This window comes from Leptonychotes weddellii, chromosome 7, assembly GCF_054177405.1.
Source record: "Leptonychotes weddellii isolate Sample4059 chromosome 7, ASM5417740v2, whole genome shotgun sequence".
NCBI classification, from domain to species: Eukaryota; Metazoa; Chordata; class Mammalia; order Carnivora; family Phocidae; genus Leptonychotes; species Leptonychotes weddellii.
In genome coordinates, this window is record NC_138375.1 from 96781974 (window position 1) to 96798255 (window position 16282).

Here is a 16282-nt window from a genome sequence, read left to right on the forward strand (position 1 = left end):
GGGCGCCTGGGTGGCTCAGTTGGTTAAGCGACTGCCTTCGGCTCAGGTCATGATCCTGGAGTCCCGGGATCGAGTCCCACATCGGGCTCCCTGCTCGGCAGGGAGTCTGCTTCTCCCTCTGACCCTCCTCCCTCTCATGCTCTCTGTCTCTCATTCTCTCTCTCTCAAATAAATAAATAAAATCTTAAAAAAAAAAAAGTTAAGAATAAAAGACGAAGATGACATTTTTATCCTCAACATATGTCATGATCGATTATTAAACTGACCTTGTAAAGTTAAAAGATTTTGCTGCAAACAGATTGGGGTTGACTACACAGGTATGGAAACTGTGTATTCCAGAACTTCTTATAACAATCTTATTTAATTGTACTATTTTCCCCCAAAAATGATATATTATATATAAAACAAAAAACGGGCTAGACAGATAAATAAGTATACTTACAATTTAAATAGTGGGTGATTCTACCTGCCCATAGGCAGGGCCTCATGAGCCTTGGAAAGGAATTTGGGATTCCTTTTAAGTCAGGAGTGTCTTGATAAGGCTCAAATTCTAGAAAAGTCATGGTAGCTGCCCTGGGAAAATGACATAGTAGGGAATGAGTCTATTTGCAGAAATCAATTAGAAACCTTTCAGTGGTTTGGATGAGACTGATGGCGGTATGTACAGAATTAACAGAGAACATGACCAATTTATTATATTAATCAGAACTCTTTCAAAGAGACAGAAATGACCTCAAGGAAGCTCTGTTATAAGTGGGGAACTGTTGGCCCCAGGAACAAAATCATGGATAAAGGCAAGAGAGCTGCTGGCTCTTTGATGACTGGATAGGGGGGAATGGAATGCTGCCATCTCTTTCTATTTTTGTTCTCATCTCTGCTTATCTCTGAAAGTTAGCTGTTCCCTCTTTAAGCCTGGGAGCGTACATGACCTGTTGGTGGCTCTGAAATCATGTCTTTACAGCTTCTGATGAAAGGAGACCAGCTGTCTTTGATTTGGGATAGATTCAGAATGTAGTATCCCAGGAAAAGCTGCCATTGGCCAGGCTCAGATCATGTGCTTATACCTGGATTCCTCTCTGTATCCAAGGGGAGAGTTACTTTGATTGTTTAAGGAACATGATCATGCCAGTGGCCAAGGAAGCAAAGTCTATTACCAGGTAATCAGAGAGAAGATGCAGGCAGTCCTGAGCTGACACAGAGGCACTGAAGAGTTAACGGAACTCAGCGATTGATTGATTATGGAGGAAGGACAGAAATGAGCCAAGTGTGACACTTAGATTTCCAACATCCTGGGAGGATGTTGGGGCTGTGCTCTTAGACAGGAAAGAGAAGAATAGAAGCAGTTTTGAAGGAGAAGACAATGAGTTCACATTTGTACCTGGGGAGTGTTAAAGAGCCATGGGACATTCAGTTTGAGATGCCTGATAATAGGCCTGATTTCCAGGCAGAAACAGCTGAGCTGGATGGAGATTTGGGAATCATCAGCATCGAGAGCATCCTTGCAGCCCCAGGACTGGAGGCCATCTTCCAGAGAGAATGTAAAGTGAGAAGAGTGGTTGAGGACAAACTCTGGAGAGCACCGCCATCTGAAGGAAGGACCGAAATAACTAAGAAGGAACAGTAAGGAGGAAGAAACCAGGAGAGAATACTATTATGTGAATTCGGGTTCACACTGGTTGGAAGAGCTGCAAGGAAGGATCACAAAGCTGGTGGCAAAGTGAAGACTCTAAGAAACTCATAACCTCTCTAACAAGATAAGAACATATCAGCTAACAAAGCAAGTAGTGTATGATAGGTGCCAAAATGAGTTCTAGGAGGGAGAGAGAGAGGAAGCATTATGGATTGGGGTAGCCAGAGGAAGCAGGATTTAAGCAAATACGCCCAAATGGCTAAGACTTGAGTAGTTGGACGGTGGGAATAGGAGGAGCAATTCCAGGTTGGAGGATTTCATGAACAAAGGAGGAACTATACCAGGAACATTCAGGAGACTTGCTTATGTTGAGGTTTGATAAGAGATAATTTCAGGAAAGTGAACTTAGGCCAGATGGAGAGGGCTTTGAATGCCAAGCTAAAACATCTGATAATAAACTTTAGTTAGTAGAAGAGCCTTCAAAGGTTTTGGATACTTCCTTAAAGGAATTGCCCTGTTGTTGTTGTTTTGTCCTGTGGTGTTTTGTTTTTGTTTTTTCCTTTTAAGGTATCCCTGTTGGACCAGCCCTTGTTGTATAAACCGAATTCTCTCCCATCATTTTGTATCTCTCTCTCTTGTTTTAGAGAACATTCGGTGTGACTCTGACACTCCTTGAGTGTCAAAGCTGCTCTGGGACTATTCAGAAGCTTTCTCCAATAGGTAGTTAAGTTTTCTTTTCTTCCATCCTATTAGTTCTAGTTACATCTCTCAGGGACCATGTGAAACAATTCCATGTTCTCCTCGTGTTTATGTTCTGAGGATGCTTATAGAGTTTCCACATTCCCTCTGCTTTGAGCTTAGCCAAGGTATACATGTTTAATTCTTTTAATCTCTCCCCCTAAGTCACTCCCTCTGGCCTCTTAATCATCCTAATTGCTCTTCTTTGAATGGCAGCCAACTCAGTATGTGCATCTTCCTTGTGAGGCCATGAGGAACATGCTATTCCACGTGTGGTCTCACTAGACCCATATATTACCATCATCTGATGGCTGGACACGTGGGACTGCACCCCTCCTGCTCTCCCCCTTCCCACAGTGCAACCTGGCCTTGGTAAATCCCCTATCCAACAGGTTATCCTTCCATTTCCAGGTGGCCTTTTCCAAAGCTTGGAACCTGTGTTCACCACATGCTCTCCCCCAAGCTCCCATCCCAAGAGGTCTCTCACTGGAGAAGGTGGCCCAGGACCAGGCCTGAGGATCTGTGGAAAATTGCAGCTAAGCTTGCATAAGTAAATCTTGGAAAGGGGCAGGCTGTGGAGTGCCCAGAATTAGAGGATGCTGCGGCCAGCCATGAGCTATCTGGCCTGCAACGCTGTGAGCATTGAAGAAGGTGCAACTTGGAGCCTGCTTCCCTGTTTCCAATTATCCTTTTTATCTCTGCTCTGGCCCCTCTCCTTACCTAAGTGTTTTCATAGCTCTCAGCCATTACTGTTCAGCTTTGGGAGGATAAACGTGAAACCAAACAAATTATAAATATCCTGTTTCAAGATGTGTTATCACTCTGTGAATAGAAACCCCCAGAAGCCCGAGTCTTTTGAAAGCTCTAGGTTTGTTTTTTTTTTTTTAAGCTTTGAAAAAAAAAAAAAAAATCCTCTGCCACTCTAAGGATGTGGTGGCAGAGGTTAAACTGCCTTTGAGAAAGCCAAATGTTTGGACTTCAGTGAAGGTTGACATGGAAACCCACCTGAGGCTTCCTCTGGTGTCTCGGGAGGAAATAAAACCCGAGATGGATGTTCCCGTTGCAAGAGGAAGAGCCGCTCGGTGGGGTGGCAGGTAGGCCTGCGCGGTGGGCGGGAGAAACTGCCCCGGGGGCCGCCGACGAGGGAAGTCGAGGGACAGACACCCAAGGCCAGAAAGGGCACGACGGCTGCGTGTGTGCCGGTTCCCCGGGGCCGTCCCGGCCGGCCCGGAACTTTGCGCGGCCGGGGCTCCTGCGCCGCCGCTACCGGAAAGTTGACGTTCTTATTCGAAGCCCTTTAGCCCAGCAGTTGAATAAAGAGCAGCCGCTCTCCGGGCCGCGTCCTGGTCGACAAGAGCGTGGCGGGGGCGCGCCCCGTGGGCACCTCCCTCCGGCCGCCCGGCCCGCCGCGCTCCCGGCCCCCACCAGGCCGCAGGGCGGCGGCCGGCGAGCGAGGGGAGAGGGGGCGGCGGCCCCCTGCCTCCGCTCCGCCTGGGGCTTGCCGACCCCGAGGCAGCTTTGCCCGCCGCTCCGCCTTGGGCCGAGCGGCCTCAGTCACTCCCCACGTGGGCACGGGAGAACTACCGGGAACAGAAGTTTTTGTTACTTGGGTTTGGGGGAGGGGGTGCAGAGAGGGGAGAAGAGAGGAGAGTCATGAGAGAGAGAGAGGAGGAAGACAGCCAGAGAAGGGAACCTGGAGGAAGAGGAAGGAAGCGGGCAAGAATCTGGTTGCTTCCACGTTCTCCTGGTGTCTTTCTACACGGATCTCGCCTCAGAGGTGGGCCAGGCTTGTGGGGGGACTAGCCCTTGCCCTCCAGGTAGTTCAGACTCTCCGTTTCTGCTCTGAGTGCTTGAGAATGCCCTAGAAAAGAAATCTTGAGAACGACTCTCTGTGGGATTTTGAGGGCCTCCATCTTGTATGGTCACTGTTCCTTCCAAGTCTAGGGTATCCATACAGTCTAGCTGTCAGATAAAAGAAGGACTCCTCGTTCAATCTGAGTATCAGATAAACAAGGAATAATTTTTACTCTAAGTATGTCCCATTCAATATTATCTGTTTTGCTAAATCTGGTAACTGAGTCAGTGTGTATTTATGATTCTTCTGATTCAATGCCTGTCCACACAGCAACTCTTTGAAGTAGGAAAAGGGCTCCCGCACACCCTACCAGGCATCAGGCCCAATTTCCAGCCTTCCCTTTGTCCCCTCTAAATTTGGTACAAGTTCAGCTTTAGGCCAAACTGTGAGGTGTTTTCTGGGACAGTTGGTGGAGAGAGCTGTGATGGGGGTGGAGATCAAGGGGGCTGTAATTTAGGTCACCTAAGATAGCAATTGGAATTTCCAGCTTGAGATAACACTGGGACTAAGTGCTGTCTTCTCATTTATTGGAGGCATTTACAAAATGTGCTGTGAACGTAAGAGTTAAATAGTAATCGCCTTTTGTAAGCAGCAACTCTAACTGGGGTTTACATTTGGGATTAATAGTAAACTCCCCAGGCCTTACCGACAGAAGAATGTAGTTGCCCGAATAAACAATATTTTGATCAGGACTGAGCACCAATCCTCAGAGCATGCAGCCTTTTCCTAGCAAGGAGCATTTCCCAACTCTGAAGTAATTTGCAATGTGCTGGAAAAACATTTCTTAAAAATGGATATCTTAGATACCATAAAAGGGAAAACAGTTCTCCCTTTTTAAGTAATAAATACCATTTGTAGGAGAATTCCTTCAGTTTGCATTTCTGAATTATTTCCTGATAATGTGAGGCTTACAGTGCTTGAGTGGTGCCTACTGTCTATAGTAAGGAAGAGTCTAATGGAACAGTGTGGGTCTGGGGTTTCCTGTCCTCCAAACGTTACACGTTATTCTTGGTACGTAAAACCAAGAATGCGTCTCGGTTATGGGGCTGGCCATGGAGATGCGGAGTGGAGGGCCCCTCAGTTGGTGGAATTCTGTCCCAGTTTCCCAGTGGCCATTGTTCCTTCGGCCTCCCCAACCAAAGGGGAGGAGTACCTGAGAAATACTTTCTAGTTGCTTTCCTCTCCTTCCCATTCCGACTCCAACATCATAGGCTGGATTTCAGTGAGATACAGCATCTCGACAAAGACAGCCCTTTGACTAGGAATCTGAATGTGCTGAGAAGCACAGAAAACATGTTGTTGTTCTACTGGGAGGTCTCAAACGGCTCCAGGAGGACTCTCTTGGAAAGGCACTGGCCCTGGGTCTACTCCAAAAATGCTGCTCACTCTGCCCCCTGGTGCATGTGTGTGCGACTCATCCAGTCCGGAATTCCTTCCTCCCCACTTCCAGGGGATGTTGTGAGCAGCTTTTGGATGATCCTGTCTTCCTGGGGCCAGTGAATGTTTCTCACTCTGTGGGTCGTGTGCTTAAGGTTGGGGAAACCGAAAACTTGGATTCCTTTGCAGTTCATTCCTTCAACAAATATTTGTTGATTTCCTACTGTGTCCACATCACTTTTCACCAAGCTGTCAAGGGAGTCAGGCTTGGGGATGAATGTGGGGTGCTGAGTCACTGTGGGGAGTGATGTGGGCTAGGGGATGGCAAGGACAGAGAATGGGCACGCTGGAATTTAACAACAGTAAAGTCACTTTATGCCCAATGTCTAGCAGTGTGCCTGGTACAAAGCTAAGGCTCAGAAAGTATTTGTTGAATCTATTTGACAGTGAAATATTCTGGGTGATTAACTTTTTCTTATTATCCCTAAACTAACTTCTTTTCATTTCTTTAAATATTTCCTATCAATCCCTCCTTAGTAACAATGTGTGCCAAAGAAAGCGATTTTTTTTCCTTGGGGGGTTAAAAACCTTGGAGCATATCAGATTCATTTTCTGATCTTGGATTGGGTCTGCCTGGTAATGAGTCCTGTGGCAAGGCATTGTAGGAGATGGGATGAGTGTGCACTGACAGAGAGACAGGTCTGGCTTTTTTGAAGAAATCTCTTATGTGAGTTTCTTGGTCGAGATATCTCCCTAAAATTCAGCATATGACGTTTGGGGGCAGGATGGGAAGGAGAGGAAAGCAATTAACTAGAAAATGGGTGTTGCTTAGGAGCCCTGCTTATTTTTATTTTTTTATTTTTAAGATTTTATTTATTTATTTGACAGAGAGAGACACAGCGAGAGAGGGAACACAAGCAGGGGGAGTGGGAGAGGGAGAAGCAGACTTCCCGCGGAGCAGGGAGCCCAATGCGGGGCTCGATGCGGGGCTCGATGCGGGGCTCGATCCCATGACCCTTGGATCATGACCTGAGCCCAAGGCAGACGCTTAATGACTGAGCCACCCAGGCGCCCCTAGGAGGAGCCCTGCTTATTAATGAACTGTATGTCTCTATCCCATGGCAACAGGCAGGTGGGTTAGGTTTGTGTGAGAGAAGCGGATGGGCCTCTTCTCAGCTTTTGGCTAGGTGTGAGAACATATCTGGGAGACCCCCATCAAATCCACAAGTCTGGCTGCTCACGCTACATGAAATTTTATAGACAGGTTTGCCCAGGGGTTGACATGAGAAACAATGCTACTGACTATTCAGTATTTTTAAACAATTAGATGTTTATTGGGTCTAGACTGCAAAAACATTCCACAGTGCTGGATGTGGTGGGAGGAGGAGAGGAAGGAGAAGACTCTGTCTCTTCCTGTTGGGAGCTTGTAGTATTGTTGCAGATTCAAAGGTAACACAAAGCAATCAAGTGCCATTATGAGATAAGGAATATAGAGAAGGCAGAGAAAGACATGGGTCTCGGGAGCCAGAAAGAGTTGGAAGGCGAGAAGGGCTGATAGGGATAATAATAAGGTGCCAGGCACTGTGCTAAACAGACTGAGGGGACTGTTTCTATGATCTTCGCTGCAGCTCTGTGATGGCCGTGCTTTTGTTGTTCCCATTTTCTACATGAGAAACCTGAGCCTTATTAACATTTAACTTGCCCCAGGTCACTGGGGAGATTAATGGCAACGCTGAGATAAAAACATGTGTACGGAAGGCAAGGAGAGTGGATGAAAATTGTAGTTTAGTTGGGGGAAGACAGCATTTCCTCTCCCCCCTCTCTCTGTAAGGTGCGGTTGATAATTCCTACCTTTCAAGATTCTTAGATGGGATAAATGAGAGTGTTCGTGCACGTTCAGAGCAGCCTGGTGCTCGGTGGGAAGTCAGACGGCATTAGGGAAAAGTGGGGGTCGAGGACAGACATCCCAGCGAGGGAACCAGGACATGACTAATGGGAACAATGGGAAAGGGGATCCGGTTTATAGAGGACCTCAACAACTAAAAGAGAGGGTGGCAGGTGATGTGTCATTATGTACTTCAACGACAGTGATAGTTCTTTTCTGATTTTGAAAGTAGTATATACTCACAAACAGTTTGGGAAAAAAACCCGGGAAAGTCGAGAGATGAAATAAAATAATTCCACCACTTGTACATAACCACATATAATCTTTTTTCTATTATTTAACTCTGATCCTAACTTTATGAAATGTGTTAAAAATACAAAATTATGATCTTAACTTTATGAAATACAGTGTTCATGAATGTATGACATATATACTACTTACAATATTCTTTATGATTATACTGTGAAGTAAGTTCTGCTTTTTTCACGCTTTTTGAGAACATTTTCCTCACCGCTAGATAGCATTTTTTTTAAAGTATTTAAAGTGAGAGAATATTAATAAAGTCAGAGTACCATAACATATTTAACAATTTCTCTATTATTGGCTATTTAGATTGTTCCCAATCTTCCACTATTAAAAATAGCACTGGGATGAATATCCTTATTTGCATTTTAAAAAATTATTTCTTTGGGCCGAATTCCTAGAAATGGAAACACTAGGTCAAAAAGTATAAGTGTTTCCCAGGCTCTTGATTCATTTGCCAAATGGCTTTCCAGAAAGGTTGAATCAATTTCTGTTCCCACCAGTGTGTATGAGAGTGCCCATTTTAGGAAGCCCTTGTCCACAATGAGTTTTCCTTTTTAACTGATAATTTCATAGCAAAAAATAGTATCGGGGTGCTTGGGTGGCTCAGTCGTTAAGCGTCTGCCTTCGGCTCAGGTCATGATCCCAGGGTCCTGGGATCAAGCCCCGCATCGGGCTCCCTGCTCGGCAGGGAGCCTGCTTCTCCCTCTCCCACTCCCCCTGCTTGTGTTCCTTCTCTCGCTGTTTCTCTGTCAAATAAATAAATAAAATCTTTAAAAAAAAAAAGAAAGAAAGAAAGAAAAAATAGTATCTTGTTTTACTTCGTATTTGTTAGATTGTAAGTGGGGTGGAACAGTTTTGCAGCTTATTGGCCATTTGTATTTCTTCTTTCGTGAATTTTCTCTTTGTGTTCTTGACCATTATTCTAGAACAGCACTGTCAAATGGAGACCTGATGTGAGTCATGTACGTATGTTTTTCTAAAGTACAAACCTGGATGAGACAGGGAGCAGGAAGTGGGAAAGGAGTAAAATGGCTTTGCTTTCTCTCAGGCTTCAGTTTTTCAATTTTAGGTGAAAAAAAATATGTCATCTTTTATGGAATTTCTCAATTCAGTTTCAAAGATTTTGTATTTAGTAGAATTTCCTCCCAGATTTGAGAAATAGATTGACTGGCTATCTTGGGTTTTAGTTTTTCTCTGCCCATGGATGTGTTAGCTCATGGGAAAGGTTATATTAGAAATTATTAATCAAACACCACATGTTTTACTCTAGGTGAATAATTTTGACCAGGAGTTGAGATCATGGGAGCCATGTTTTAGGAGGATGCCTGACCTGCCAGAACCATGTTTTGGAAGAGTTTGAGCTTGGAGGCCTATAGACAGGCTGGGAGGTAGTTGCAACAGGCAGGCCTGAGGCACTGAGACTCTTGATGGAATAAGGACACCAGGAATGGAGCAGGATGAGTCTATCCACAAAACAATTCTCGTGAAAGGAAACTTTGGGTCTTTGTAAAAAATTGGACATAGCCAATGAAGAGAGAGAGAAGAGCTTTAAATTCTTTGTGTGTGTTTTGGTGGATAAAAAAATGGCACTGCCTCTGCAAAGAAATGGGAGGGTCGGAAATCTCAAGTATAGGAAAATGTTATTTTCATTTGGGATATGCTGACTCGGAGGGAAAAGCTGTCAATCCGTGGAAGAAACTGAAGATTAGCTTATTCAACATCCACTCAATCTCTATTCCAGCTAGTCCTATATCGTAGGGTCTAGAAAGCTAACCAAACAAACCTTTTTCTCTCAATCTCCTCAGCAGATGAGCTGTAAGCATGTGACCTAGATCCCGCATTAGTTGCACCTGTGAGATTTAATGGCAGAATTGAGCACACAGGCTTGTGGGAGAGGTCACATTTGAGCTAGGATCAGTAATGATGTGCTGAGAATAATGGAGTGATAGGAGATCAGCTTCTCAAAGAGAAGAAAAAAAGTGCTGGCGGAATGTGTGGGGATTGTATTAAGGAGATACTCTGAAAAACATGAAAGGGTTGATTTTGTGGGACTGGTTGAGGCTGAAGGGCATAAAATTTTAAGGGCTGTATCGATTCAATGTTATATCTTTCTTCACTGGGAGCCAAAGTATACGTGGCAAGACTAACATAAGTACTTGCTTTGACTTTGTTATGACTTTTAATAGTATGGCTTTGAGCAAGTTGCTTACAGCCTCTAAATTTTAGCTTCCTCATCTTACATATCTAAGACCGTTTTTGCCAGAACTGAAGCACCCTCCAAAGTGAATATTTAATAGTAGCTCCCCACCCTATGAATCAGGCAATGTGCTAGGTACTTAAGATAACAAAGTTTGTTATGACAAGGTCTCTGCCTTCAAGAGCTCATATTCTGTTGCAGGAGAACAGAGTGGTCAACAGGAATTACAATACAAATAAGGGCGATGATGAAGGTCCACACAAGGTGCGTTTCAGCTTGGGTAGGGTCTGGGAGTTGCAGAGGAAATCAGGGAAGGATTCTCAGAGGAGAGTAGATCTCCTGTGGATCAGAGGAGGTGAATCTAAGTGTTTAGATAGAGAAAGCAGGGAAGTCATTTCTAGCTAATTGAGCAGCATGGACAACGGTGTAGGATGTGAACACTTTCAGTCAGCCTAGGGGGAAGGACTAGTAACATGTCTAGGTAGTCTGGGAGGAGGGGTCATGGTGATCTGACCTGTCTGTTTTCCCTGGGACTTGCTCTGTCAGTTGACTCCTCCCTTTCAGTAGCTTCAGGATCCCTCTCCTAGGCTACTTCTCTTTGGCCAAAACCTATAAACTCAAGTCACCTCAGAGATTTGATCATTTTCCTTGTTTGTCTGTTTCTCCATCTCCTGTCCTTTGTCTCTCTTTCCTTCCCTTTCACTCTTGGCCTCCATCTCCTCCCTTCCTAACTCAATCTCAATCTTCCTTACTCAATCTCCTGTGCCCTGGGTCCCTGTCCATCCCTCTGCTAAACTGTTCTTACCACAGGTTGCCAGTGGCTAACAGGTAGCCCCTTCTGTTCCCTTCTTATTTGCCTCTGTAATAGTTAGCCCTTTGCCACTTCTTCTTGAATCTTCTATCTCATTGTCCTTTCAGATCTTCTTCAGTCTTCTGTCACCTTTGCCAGTCCTTTTCTGCTGCCCAACCCTGAAGTTTAATATTTCCTAGCGTTCTTTTCTGAGCTTTATTGCAATCAACAACTCTCTCTGAGTAATGTCACTCACTCTTGGGGTTTCAGTTTACCACCCACCCCCCATTATTCTAGCGATTCTCAAACCCTTATCTGTGGCCTCTGCCTCTTCCCTGGGGTTCCAAGTCACATTTCCCATCTCCTATTGAGGACTCCATTTTTCTGTCCCTCAGGCACCTCTAAGTGAATATATCCCCAATCAAACTTATTAGCTTTTCCAACCATCATATTTCCTATACATCCATTCCCATCTCAGTGTCCAAACTTGAAACCTGGGAGTGGTCCTTACTCCCTCCTTCTCTCTCCTCCATATCCAGTCTGTCAACAAATCCTTTTATTGCTACTTTCTATATATCTCATGAGTTTGTTCTGTCGGAGGTCCTAATCACTGTTCAACTGATCAGCTTTCTTTTTTTTGGGATCAGCTTTCTCATTGGTATCCTTTCTTTTCCTTTCACTCCACTTGAATCCATCCTTAAATATCTTTTAGAGTGATCATTCTAAACTACATTCATTCCAACATGAGTGCTGCAAATCATTCCACATTCCTGACTGAAAATGTGTTTTCTATTACCTAAAACAGTAGTTCTTGTCCTTCTTGCATGGAACCTTTTTCATGTCGAAACACCTGGTGGATGCCCACACGTTAGCTATGCTCTTAGTGCCTGTTAATTGAGAAATTACATAAACCAAAAGCTACTTCAAATTCAGCAACAAGTTTAAGTTTATTTTGTTATTAATAAGTGTAGCATTGACATACATTGACCAATAATATATATTCAGAAACATAAGATATATTCCATCTGAAGGCCATTCATGGTGGATTCTTGGACTCCTTGCAATAACTACTTCCTAATGGTCAAGAACCATTGCCTTAAAGATGACATCCAAACTAATTAGTGAGCTATATAAGGTACTTTAAACTGGTTTGTTGTTGGCTTTTTTTTTTTTTTGAGAAAGAGAGAGAGAGTGCAAGCGAGTGTGGCGGGGTCAGGGGGAGAAGGGCAGAGGGAGAGGGAGAGAGAGAATCTTAAGCAGGCTCCATGCCCAGTGCAGAACTCAGTGTGGACCTCGATTTTACGACCCTGAGACCATGACCTGAGCCGAAATCAAGAATCGGATGCTCAACCGACTGAACCCCCTAGGCGCCCTGTAAAGTGATATTTCCAGTCTCATCTCTAGTCAATTTTCTGTCCTTCCCTTCTTCTCACACCACGTTGACCCCACAGGCTGCTCCTTTTCCTCCCATTCCTTTTTCAGGAATGCCCTTCCTTCCTTTCCTCTGCCTGGAATACCCTCCCCTTATCCCTCAAGACCTGACAAAAATGTCAGGAGAAACTTTTTTAGATTCCTCTTAGAGTCCTTAGTTCTTCGATGCCACTCATAACACTTCGTGCATCAGCTCTAGCGAAGCACTTACTATATATTATACGGGGATGGTTTTTACATTTGTCTCTCTCACTAGATTCTGGGCTCCCAGGTGGCAGAGTCTGGGTCTTATTCATCTTTGTATCCTGGGCTCCCAGAATAGTGCTTGGCACATAGTAAGTGCTATGGTATGGGGTAGAGGTTGGTGGATTCATAGTGACTATTAGAATATCTTTGGCAACCTTATAGCAGCATCCTGAAGAAAAGCAAAAGCCCTGAGTGCCCAGCTCTTTCCTCATAATTACCACTCTATGCAGAGACAAATAATGATCAATCTTATACTTAGCTATGTAGAAAGTTGCAGCTATAAAAAACTGTAGCTGTCATCCAATAGGAGTCCTTCACATTACAGACCGGGAAATCAGCATTGAGCCTTTCCTTTTCCAGATTCAGCAACACTCTTTTCAGCTTTCTCCATATTCTGGTTCTTGATTCATTTTCTTTGGATCCTGACTTGTCTACATTCCTCCCAAATTGTTGGAATAAGCCGCTCATTTACAGAAGGTATAAAATTTGTTTCAGTCCCTAATACATGAATGCCTGCAATCCATAGGTAATGTATATTTTTAAATGATTTAGACATTTTAATCTTCTTCCTGGCCAAGTTTTTCACCAGGCGGTATCTAAGGAGGAACGGCATTGGCAGATGTGACTTAAAACTTCATTTACTTCTCTTGCCCAGACTCTGAGGGAAGCGAATGGGCAGCAAAGTGCCAAAGGCAAGCGGCCAGGGGGAGAGCAGCAACCTGGACATTCAGCCTCTGGAAACATCCAAATCCCCTGGTGCCCACTCTCGTTTCAGAGATTATAACCTGCCTGGTTATGACCTCTGAGCGTTGAACCTCAAATGCCAGGTATCAAACAGGAGATGGGTATTTTTGTGGCAACGTGGTTGTATTTTGTGTGGGGGAATGATTTGTATGGAACCATGAAGTAAGTGGCTTGAAGGGGAATGTGGAGAAAATTTGTCTTGGGCAAGAGGCTGAGCCACTAAAGTATCTTCAGGGCGCTGTGTATAACATGGAAAAAATTAGACTTTCTTCTGTTGCATCCAAGTGACTACATGGTCACTTTGAGAACAGTAAAGTGGTAGTTATTCTTGAAGAAGTGTGCAGAAGAAAATTTAGCAAAAGGAAGTTACAACCTAGGACTTCTGAAGCGTCTGCCCAAGATCTAAAATAGATTGCTGCCTCTCCGTGGAGGAAGAGCCCGGGCATCTCTCTGAATTTAAATGAGGCATTACTGTTAGCCATTAAAAATGAAAATCCTCCTACATCTAGTAGCCTGTGGGTGTGCCAGCATCCTTACCAATCTGTATTCCATCTTTTGGCAAGTAAAAGTGACCTGAACTCATCTATTTATACTTTATACAAATTCCTAACTCTAGGGTTAGAACTTGTCAGGCTCCCAAATTCAAGTCTAGAGAAGTTAGAATCCTCATTGTTTACAAAGATTGTCCATCAAATGAAGCTGGTGTTAATTAACTCTGGCATCCCTAAATTCATTTTGCATATTCAAAGGTTGCTCTGAAGGCTGGGTCTTAGATAACAAATGCAAAGACAACACCATTAAGCAGAATGCAGGCATCACATATTTTTCCTTGTGTTGCTTCTGTTACCAATCAAACTTGCAGATGTGAGACTAGAGCATTTCTGACAGTAAGTCCCACAAAAAGATGCTGCTCATTTATTTTGGCAGTGGGTAGTACTATCCTAAGAAGGCAGCTGTGCATGGCAGAGCTCACTATTATAGCTCAAAATCTGTCCTTTCTTAACATTTGCGGGGCATTGGGTTATGGCATTCAGAAGGAAATGGAACAGATAGAAGGGTACATTGAGAAACAGCAGTTAAAATGCTATAACTTGTAAAATCCCTTATGTGCAGTACCATGTTTTCAGTTATTAAAGGAACATAATTTAAAGAGCAATTTGCTTGTCATCGTCGGTACTGTTGTATATTCCTACCATATTGGTCAGTTTTAACTTTCTGTAGACAATTTTCAACTAGTGCAGATCAATAGTAGTTCATGGATATGTTTAGATCTAAAACAAGAGGTTTACATGATATTTTAGAAATTTTAGGGAGCATATTCCAAGTTATATTAAGTTCAACAAATGCCCTATGTTAATAGAATATTCTGGATATAAAGTAAGCCAGCAATGCAGTATCTGAGAAGTTGGTCTTCTTTTTTCATGCGATACTTTTCTGGGCAACACAATTGCAAGCTCATTTTGAGGGGCTTCTGAGGCACACAGGGAAATGCCCATGGATACAGCTCAGGAGCACACTGACCTACTAGGACAAGAATGGCTTTGTCTGGGCTTACATGACCAAAAATGCACACAGGCTCTAATGATAGACATACCTTTTTCCTTTTGATTATTGGCAGGTTGCCCACTGTAAACCGACAGCAGGCTGGGTGCTGAGCAGAGTTGGGGGGTGAGAAGGAAAGGAGAGGGTAACAGAGCAGTTTTTCCTCTTTTTCCTCGATGGTACACAACGTGTATTTATTTACTCCATAAGTCACCAGGCAAATATCCAGCTATCGTTATGTACACTGTGATCAACTTCTTTGTTTGTGCTTCTGGAATAAAGTACTCCTGGCATCCAGAGCCATAGCTATGCATCACATGTTCTTGTCTTTGCATATATGCTAGGGTCTAATGAGCCTAATTCATTCCCTGGTATCAGTGTAAGTACATAGTTGTATCTGCATCTTACGGCCTTAAAATAGAGATTTGGGTTTGGAATTGAGAGCCTTTTTTTTTTTTTATTCTTCCTTTTCAGATTATTCCTTTTTCCTATTCTGCTTTAGACCAGACACTCCTAAAAGAGTCTGTACCTTGCACAGACTGGGCATCGTTGGGAATACATGCTGCAGGTTCCATAGAAACCCTGTCCATGAGTCAGAAAGCGAACACCAGGCCTGTTGTATTGATTCTATGATGTGGGTTACTAATATAACACCTGACGTGTGTGAGCTGGCCAAGAGCTGCTCCCCCAAGAGTTGCTGGGCAGAAGGCTGGGGGGGTTGGAGCTAGTTGGAAGTATAACCCGTGACTGTTTGCAGAAGGCGAAGTCGCGCCATTTCAGAGCCAGGCCTTTTCTTTCTGTTTCTCAGTAGGGATGCTGTTTTCTTAATAGTGTCATGGCTTTATTGCAGCCAGTGGAAGACAAGAGGCCATTTGCTTCCTGCACATCAATCACCATGGACCTGGGATCTCGGGGTATGTTCATCAGAAGGCAGGCTGCACGAGCCTTGCTCCTAAATTCTTGGAGAGCACTCAAATAAGTCAGCTAACTGCAAGAGTCCAATTAATTAGACTCTATGGTAGATAGAGGTGTGAAGAAAAACCCAAATGTCTTCAAATGATTAAGCAAAACAGATTGCTTGTTTGTGGTTGTCTGTGATATCATGGGCCTGCTATAAGCCAGAGGTCGGCAACCTCCAGCCTCCAGCCTGATTTTGTACAGCCCACAAACTAAAAATGACTTCCATTTTTTAAGCATTGTTAAAAAAACAACAACAACAAACTTAAAAGCAGAGAACAGGGGACAGAGACTGTATGTGGTCCGTGAAACCTGAAATATTTACTATCTGGCCTTCTATGGAAAAAATGCCTAAGCTGCGAAGGCATGATAATGAGAAGTTTTGCATTTCTAGCTGCCACGTGACTTCGCTCCCCTTCACAGTCCATCTGTGTTGTCAGTCAGCCCAGGGGAGGACTCTGGCTGCCTTAAGAGACCCTGAGGACCAGGTGCGGTTTTGAGATTCCTGCCCCACTTTCAGGTGGGCCTTACTGCAGCCCAAGGCTGCCATGCCTGGTGCTCAGGAGGTAATTGGGTGGAGAAAA

At 44.1% G+C, this 16282-nt stretch overlaps 1 long non-coding RNA gene across 3 annotated transcripts in view; it reads left to right on the top strand.

Moving 5' to 3' along the window:
- The first annotated feature begins 3294 nt into the window (after positions 1-3294).
- The window catches only part of LOC145722699 (uncharacterized), a 39643-nt gene continuing 26655 nt past the window's right edge, over positions 3295-16282 (top strand). For all 3 annotated transcript variants that reach the window (XR_014147163.1, XR_014147162.1, XR_014147161.1), the window contains exon 1: positions 3295-3462. This is a non-coding gene — a long non-coding RNA (uncharacterized LOC145722699). The remainder of the gene's footprint in view (positions 3463-16282) is intronic.